At 38.1% G+C, this 9,056-nt stretch overlaps 1 protein-coding gene across 4 annotated transcripts in view; it reads right to left on the reverse strand.

Annotated features, from left to right (window-relative positions):
• Positions 1 to 8,744, reverse strand: part of WDR37 (WD repeat domain 37) — a 44,941-nt gene extending 36,197 nt beyond the window's left edge. The window contains exons 1-2 of one of the 4 annotated variants that reach the window (XM_026842364.1): positions 8,480 to 8,744; positions 3,678 to 3,709 (exon numbers count right to left, since the gene is read on the reverse strand). The gene's annotated coding sequence lies outside the window, so the exon portion shown is untranslated. Of the gene's footprint in view, positions 1 to 144; positions 780 to 3,677; positions 3,898 to 8,479 lie in introns of those variants that run through there. The other 3 variants (XM_026842366.1, XM_026842363.1, XM_026842365.1) reach the window with 3 other exon arrangements.
• Positions 8,745 to 9,056: the final 312 nt, after the last annotated feature.

A 9,056-nucleotide genomic window follows, 5' to 3' on the forward strand; every position in this document is an offset into this window, starting at 1 on the left:
GGGATCCCTATAACTTACAGCTATTCTTCAAACAACATTAAGTTCAAAAGCACATATGCAGGTATGTAAATAAAGTGGAATCACTTCTGCATTATTTATTCATTAGCGAACAAACCTCCACAAAAGGAAAATAAATTCCACTATCTTGCTCATTTTGGAGAACACTAGCAGATACAGCCCCAAAATGCTTCAGGAAACAACTATGATGCATACTGTATTTCACTGAAATGCATGCAAAATTAAAACTCAGCTGGAAAATGAAAGCAAACAGACATGATAATTTAGGGACACTGTCAGGTTAAGAATATATTATGCAACATTGTGTTAGTATACAAAATTTAATATATGTGCCTAGTCACATATAAGCAGAAATTAATTTTAATGTCAGAAGTTCTGACAACTACTTTCCACCATTTTCAAGAGCTCAGTTTCACTTTCTTGATAGTAAAAGCGCCCATGAACTTATGAGGAGTGAAAGTGCACCTGATTTACCAGGCTACTGTTGTTAATTTCTGTCATCTTGTTAAAGCCAAATATGCATTTTAATATCCTAAAAACCTCTGACAGTATCACCAATTAATATTACCATGCATGATCTACTGCTTTCCCCTGTTTAAGAAAAATCAAATTATGTTTGATTTATTGCATAAAGGTGAGGAATATGTTCTTTACTGTCAAAATCTTGTTTTTTAAAAACTTTAATTACTGGATTTTATTTTTCAAATTTAAACCTGATATTCAACAGAAATTGTTTTCAGTTTTATGGGGGACCAGCTGTTAAACATTTCAAATGTTTTAGGATTGATTATTCAAATTTTTCAATCAAGAACATTGAGAACAAAATAAAAATTCATTCTCCAGCATAAACAATTTCTGAAACAATTACGACATAAAATAGCTGCAATAGTCTGCAGAGAAATAGGAGAGCAGAGCTGGCAAAGCTAACAAGGCAACTGAGCTTCCTTTTAAATAAGTTGATCAGAGAAAATTTAAACCAAACCCAGGGCCACTTCCAATTTAAGATCCGCCAACACACTACATCTCAAGCTAGGAATGAGCACCATCACTATGAACAAGACTAGGCATTAACCATTTAGGTGGTTTTGAAATGGTATTTTCAGCTTTTTAACATACCATAAAGCCAAGGAAAAGCATACCTTACTAAAATCTCACGAATAAGAACAGTTTTAAATTTGCTTTGGCTTTTATATCACAAAATAAAAATATAAAAAAATATAAATTTATATCAAAATGAGACTAGACAGTGTTACAGTCTGGATGTCCATCCATCCTCAAATTTTCTCATTAAAAAACTTGATATTTTAATTAGCTTTTGAAACATCCATGTTCCAGTAACCTGATTCCAATTTCATAGTAAAACTGAAATAAAACTCAGGTCGCACCAGTACCTTGTACTGCACTGAGATGATTTTGTTCATCTCCTCTGGACTCTACACAGTCCTTCCCTACACCTAATCCCATCAGAGCTTTTCATGTGTGATTAATCAGTAGTAACTATTTAGCTATATTCACGAATTAAAGAAGAAAAAGAACTACCACTGGGCAGTTTCTTATTTTTTTTACTGTGGCTAGATCCATTTACCGTAGAAAGACAGGACTGAAATTAAAAAAGCTCATCCCATAAACAAGTTACTGCCAGTTCTCTTGGCTTCACTAGTATCTTCCTGTTCTTGGACATATGGTCAGTAATTAGGAATAGGTTTTCAGAGCTCAGCACATTTCTATTTCTTTTCAAAACATGATCAGATCTCAAATGCAATCCCCAGTCCCATCTCCCTTGGGAAAAACTCTCCCAATGGCTTTCAGTTTACTGGTTTCTGCAGTGTTCAGGATTGCTTTTTAAGGCTCAAAGGTCCAAACTCTGTGCACACACATAGGTGTGTAAAACAGTTTTTTATCTATACATAGTTACATATAATCACATAAATCAATTAACAGTTTCATTTAAGTTCTGTGAAAAAAAAAAAACCCCAAACTTCTAATTCCTGCCAGATATAGCTCCTTAGCTGTAGTTATGCACAGAGATGTTAATATGGTTTATGCCTTACCAGGCATTGTTTTAACTGTGTTGCCTTCCATTTGCCCTCTAGTGCCAAGCTACTTTATTTTAGATGACTTTGCCATGAAATACTCTCTTCTGGATTACTTCATAAAATCACAGAATGATTTGGGTTGGAAGGGACCTTTACAGGTCATGTAGTCTTTCCCCCTTGTAATAAGCAGGGACATCTTCAACTACATCAGGTTGCTCAGAGCCCTGTCCAGCCTGACCTTGAATGTTTCCAGGGATGGGGCATCTACCACATTTCTGTGCAACCTGTTCCAGTGTTTCATCACCCTCACTGCGAAAAAATTCTTCCTTATATCTAATCTAAACCTACCATCTTTTAGTTTAAAACCATGACCTCTTGTCCTGTCAGTAAATGCCCTAGTAAAAAGTCTATCTCTGTCTTTCTTGTAAGCCCGCTTTAAGTATTGCAAGGCCACAATAAAGTCTCCCCAAAGACTCCTCTTTTCCAGGCTAAACCACCCCAACTCTCACAACCTTTCTTCATAGGAGAGGTGTTCCAGCCCTCTGATCATTTTTGTAGCTCTCCTCTGGACCCACTCTAACAGGTCCATGTCTTTCTTGTACCATTGGTTACAACTGGCTTTCTGGGCTGCAAGTGCACATTGCTGCCTAATGTCTGGTTTTTCATCCACCAGTATCCCAAAGTCCTTCTCCACAGGGCAGCTCCCAATCCCTTCATCTCCCAGTCTGTATTGATATTGTGAACTGCCCCAACACCGGTACAGGACCTTGCACTTGGCCTTGCTGAACTTCATGAGCTTCGCATAAGCCCACTCCTCAAGGATGTCGAGGTCCCTCTGGATGGCATCCCTTCCCCTGCAGCCAATCAACTGCACCACTCAGTACCTACAGATTTTGCAGATATACATTCTAACATGGAGAATTTAAAGGGACACAGTCAAACGCATGAGATTACATTTTTACATAAGAGAAATCCTTGCATTAACTACACAAAAGTTTCTATGTTCGCAGCTCATAAGCAAACAGAAACGATTAGGTAAAACACACCTCCACTGTAGTATCTATTTGTTAGCAACACTGCACCTGCAGCCAGTGTCACCGACAGTAACGGCACTCTCCTCATGCACCAGCATGACCACATCACTCATGCACTGTTCTGGAGAAAGCAAGCATGCACGCTCTTCCCCAGGCTCTGCGAGGGGGTGCCTACAGCCATAGCAAAGCTGCAACTCAAGAGGCAACAAGCAGGCATGTGCATACAGAGGATAGGAAGGAGAAGCTGAAGAGGACTAGAGTCACTGCCTTTATCATTGTTCTGAATTCCACCAAATAGCCTTACAAACTTTCAGGAAGGAGCAGTAATTGAAGAGTTTTTAGAACCAGGATGTAAATTCGATTTTAAAGAGTGACAGTGTCCCTTTAAATATTAACTTCACTTTGACAATTTCAGAACTATTTTGATGCTAATTGCAACCATAGGAAGCTATAGGTTTTTCAAGAGTAGATTTCACAAAACAGATCCTTGGCATTATGAGGCTAAAAAAAATTAAATAAATAAGGTGCTCATTTCTAGCAGTTACCTGATTCCCCTTATTATGTAAGGTTTTCAAACAACAAGAATTACCTGTCCAGAATATCAGTGTCATGTTACATATCCTATGAAAACCATATTAAATATTGATTAGTGAAACAGTCAGTAGTATACAAACCAGTCAAAGTCTTTCACATTTTTGAATAGTGAAAACTAGCTTTTGTAGTTAGAACACACCAGACAACAGGAAAGAGGCGTAAGGGAAAACATCAACACAAGTCAAGCTAAGCACCAAATCCCAGTCAAACCAAGTAAGAAAAAAAGGCTTCAAAAACAACCAATTATACATTGTTAGTCAAATGTAGTTAATGATAACTTTTGAGTGTTACAAATGGGTTCTGAAAAGATAAATTCACTAAATTGGCATTGTTAGTCAAATGTAGTTAATGATAACTTTTGAGTGTTACAAATGGGTTCTGAAAAGATAAATTCACTAAATTGGCTTTCCTTCTACTTAGTCATACAAGTAGGATAAAAAAACCACAAAGTATGGGACTTGTTTCTTAAAATAAATAAAGCTGAATTCACAAAAGCTAAAAATTAGCAATCAAGAGTTAAAAGCTGAACAAAAGTACTGTGAGAAAAATAAAAAAGAAAAAACAAAAAAACACAACAGAAAAAGGAGAAGCGTATTGTATTACTAAACTGTATTCATTAAGGGTGGCAGTTCTCAAGTACCGTATTATTAAAAAGTGAGCTTATGAGACATATTGAGCTATTCTGCTGAATTGCTTTGGAAAATGCTACATTTGCATAGTGTTCTTCACACAGTAATCTGTCAAAGCCTCAAGAGAACAGTACCGAATGAATTTCTGAGAGTCAATCAGCAGAAGTAGGAGAGAAAAGTATGTCCTAGAAAACATCTAGACCACTGGTGATTACTACTTTTTGAATACAAAGATACTTCAGTATTTCAATTACACTGTTTAATTAAACTCAGAGCATATTTTACAGCATGTTAAATTAAAGTTCTGCCACCTACCTTTCTGTAACAGATGTTACCATGTATTCGGTCGCAGGAAATATTTCATCAGAGTAACAGTAAAGAGCAGATGTGTAACCAATTATTGTTCTGTTTGCTACAACAGAGAAATGGCACCAAACAGAAGTGCACACACTGGTCTTACTAGACTTCAAAATTCACTGCAGCCATCAACTAATTCTACTTGCCTACTTCTACTCTTAAACACGGAACAAGCAGACTGCTGAAAGGAGAATTCCAGAGGTATATATGCTGCTGAAGCCAGGGAGAAAAATCTCTTAAGAAGTGTCAGAGCAGACAGAATGGCTACAGTATTGCATTTCCTTTTTTGTTCATTCAGGACAAGACACAAGTCTGTAAACGGAAAGCATCTGGAAGCTTCAGCAACACATCTTACCCACAATCTCCCTGCTCCATTTTGTTTAGAGTTTAGCAATAGTAATACTTACTATTTAAAGAATTGCGTAAAAAAAAAAAAAAAAAAAAAAAAAAAAAAGAAACAATTTCACTGTATTTCTGTGTGCTCTTAAATCTCTTAGACAGTCTTGGGTCTCACTTTCAAATATGGTTTAGAACAAAATTTCAGTGTATACTACATAATCAACAAAGGCTTTTTACAACTGTTATTATTGTCCTGTGCAACATTAAAACCTTAAGATACAAAGATGCCAATTAACACGGGTTGGTTTTGTTCCACAAAGCGGGGAGGGAAAGGAGAAAGAGAGGAGAATGATTACAGTTAAGTTCTTAATTACATGTAACTCAGTTTGACAGCATTACTCATGAGTTAAGGGAATTTAAGTATCAACGTATGCCACTACAATTTTTATTAATATGCAAAGAAATCAAATTTAAAGGAGTAATACTTCCATTTTGAGGTCTTCAGCGAACAATTTGTTTGAAGGATGCTGTACATTCAAGTGCCATTAATTCAATGCAAGCGCCAAGAATACAGCACACCTGAGAAGGATCAGGCTAAACAGACATCTTCATAAGACTAGTTGTTTTGCTAAAGATAAATATTTAGAAAATAAAACTATTCCAGATCATCACAGATGATGCTAGAACCACTGATAAGTGTGCTTAAATCCACTCAAGCATTACAACTTTTTTTAGTAAATTTAGTGCAGCACACTTTCAAACAAAACTGGATGTTCCTCGAAATGTAAAAGGAGAAAGCATCCACCACTGAAAAGGTGACAATCTTCCTTCTACAGAAAGCATAGTAAAGAAGCTGCCCCAATGAATACTGAGTATGTTATACATCTGGAAATCAGTGATAAAAGCTTTAACACATTAGTAAGTACCTACTCCAAGCAATCTTCTAACATACCTCCAAGTGTAAACGCGCCCAGTTTTGCTGCTAAAGCTCTGATCTCCCTAATTCAACTATGTCAGCAAATACTGCAATCACACCAAAATGCAGTGCAGACCTAGCCTGCCAAAGTCTACTAAAGCAAGAAACAATACTCCTAGGCATACACATTTATTTAAACTAATATTAAACAACAATAATTCTCAAACGTGGATTAATTTTATTTAATTTTGAATATAGAAGAAACCTATCTAGGTCCACTAGTAACTGTCAGACCAAGATCTGTTAAGTGAATTCGCCAGTGTCCTGAAATCGTACAGCTTTCCTTTGAGATCTGTGCCACCTACGCTCGTTGAGTGTGCTTACTGTTTTAACTAGTCTAAATGGTACTCGGCACAATATAATCTTACATTTAACACTAGTTAGTTACCTATGAGTATATACTGTACCTTGTTTTATTAACAGGTATTTATTAGATGGCTTTATTGAAGAGTTCAAAAGACAGCATCAGGTCCTGATATATTAATTACTGCTGGTTAAATCCTAAATTATGTTTGAAGACTACTCTATTTCCTTAGCTGTTTCACAGACGTGCTAGCTCCCATTCCTGTATTAGCAAATCCCTAATAGCCTAGAAGTAGTCTACATGTATGCACAGGTATGCAAATACAAGACCTGAGGGTGAGGAATCCTAAGGAAGTTCAAGAGCAAAGGTGGTTTAACCAGGTATTTATTTAAGGAAGCACTGCACCACATTCAGAGGCCAGAATCTTATTATGATAGTCTCTAAGCAAACAATATTTAGCAATTTATCTATTACATTGGTAGTAAGTACCTATTAGGCTTTTATGCAAGCAGAGTGACCTCTAATATCATTGCTCCTCATCTGGGAATATATTACTTGCTAATAAATTAGAATCTTGTACTGCTTAAGACATCAACAAAAGTAAGTAACATTGACACTAACTGTAAGCTTTAACAAGCTTTTCTGAAGCACCAGTAAAACACCTTTGTACAGCACGTTCTTGAAGCATTTCCTCATATGGCGTACCACAGGGAACTACCAAATCTTCCAATGGTACGTGTAGCAGCACTCCAAGTACCCAGTCCAACCATCCTGAAATGTTAAGTCTCAAAACAGTCAGTAAGCATTACTCGAGGATAAGAAAATAACAAATCACTGGCTTGTAAGGAGACCATCCCAATTCTTGTTTATTCCTCAAGTGGTCATACGCAGAGTACTAGCAAACTCTTCCCACAGAGGTTTGAAGAGGCGGCCTCTGCAACAAGGCTCTCACCCTGGCCTTCACCTCACAAGACATGCTACTAGTCTTAGCTCCAAGACTTAAGAATTCCATGACATAAAATGATCCCAATCTCATCTCAAGCATATAACACGCAATACCACTTAACTTCTCACTTAACACATACAAGTCGTAGCTTGCAATTTCTGGATTTTGTAGAAGCTCGCTCTTCTTTTAAGACACTATCTCCACAGTCACAGTACTTCGCCTGTGACCATATCAACACTCTCAAGGCTTTTAGTCCATAGAAAAGACTGCATCCTTTAAACAACCTTTAAATTTAAAATATCCTTTGAATTTAAAAGAAAGGTGGTGGAAGGGCATGCCTACATTAGAAAGAGTCTCAGTTTAGAAAGTTACCTTTAACGTGATGAGGGAAAAATGTACGTAACAACTGGCGTTAAAAAAACAAACAAAAAACCACAAATATTAATATTACAGTGGCCTCTGACTTAAATTCTAATATTCAGTGCAGGCCCCTTTTCTTAAAATAACTGCCCAAGTCCACAACACACAAAACTACATTTAAAGGTTATTACAAGAAGATACATTAGGGCTGACACATGCACACAAGATCTTATCTAATGTAAATTACTCATTAGAAAACATACTTGAGCATTCTTGAGGTTACCAGCTCACTTTCAAAAATATCACATATGAAATGCTAACAGCAGGCTTGCTTAGAAAACAGTTTCAGAAATTTGTTTAAGGAGAACTATACTGCTGGGATGTTGCAAAATGGGTGCCTGAACAATAGACATTTGTATAATTTCAAGGTGTACTCAATGACACTGAATCACTTTAAAGAAGCAGTTCCACTGGTTCTTTACATAAATCTTCCACGAATTACTGCTATAGAAAGCATGCTTTAAAATGCTGTAACGAAACAAACTTTGACAAGCTAGCTGTAACAAGCGGGATGAAAACACACAGAAGTTTCTCTTTTCGCACAAACATCAAGATGTCCTTGGACAACAGTTCAAGGTTTAACCCAAGAAAGTTCTCCTTGTCTTTGCATAAGCACGATCTTTTTATTTAATTTCCTTCTACAACTGAAACTTAACATCTACTCAACTTCTGAATACATTAAGTGTATTAATTCTCCCCTCAAATTTGTTTTCACCAGTTTTGCTCAGGAAAAAGAGAAATCCTGCAAATGGCCCTTTACAGACGTAACTTCTACCCATTTCGGGTGGTTTCAAGTCACACTCCCGCTGCCAAAGGCCAGACCTACCCTGTCCCACCACAAACAGCACTTCTCCTCCTCATGCAGTTGTACCCCACTTCAGGGAATCTGGGCGTTTCGTTTTTACTCCATTTGTACGTCTGTCAGAGGATCTGAACTCGACCTATAAGCTAAGGAGGTACTACACTGGGCTTGTCCTTAGGATATACAGTAGCACACAAAGTTAGCGAGCAGCCTCCTCTGCGAGCACCCTCGGCTTCACTGTCTGCAGACCTGGAACCATCCCCACAGCCTCGGGCTGGAAGCAAGCGTTAAAAAAAAAAACAAAACAAAACAAAAAATCCAAAAACCAACACACAGAAGAGGAAGAAAGACTTATTTTCGGTTATTTCAGTTTTTCAGAAAGAGCGTGCAAGTCATTTCACGCGGAAATAAACCGGAATAGGGCGGGCTGGGAACGGGGTGCCGATGCAGCAGCCCCGCTTTGCGCCACGGGCCTGGCGAGGCGGCAGCACCGCGCTCCCCCCGAGACCGGCGGCCCGCCCGCCCTGCGCCCCTGCCCTGCGCCCCTGCCCCCGCAGCTCCCCCCGCAACGTGCCCGCAGCCCCTCGGGGGAGTCGCAGCC

Source organism: Athene cunicularia, assembly GCF_003259725.1.
Source record: "Athene cunicularia isolate RWA chromosome 2 unlocalized genomic scaffold, athCun1 chr2_part1, whole genome shotgun sequence".
NCBI classification, from domain to species: domain Eukaryota; kingdom Metazoa; phylum Chordata; class Aves; order Strigiformes; family Strigidae; genus Athene; species Athene cunicularia.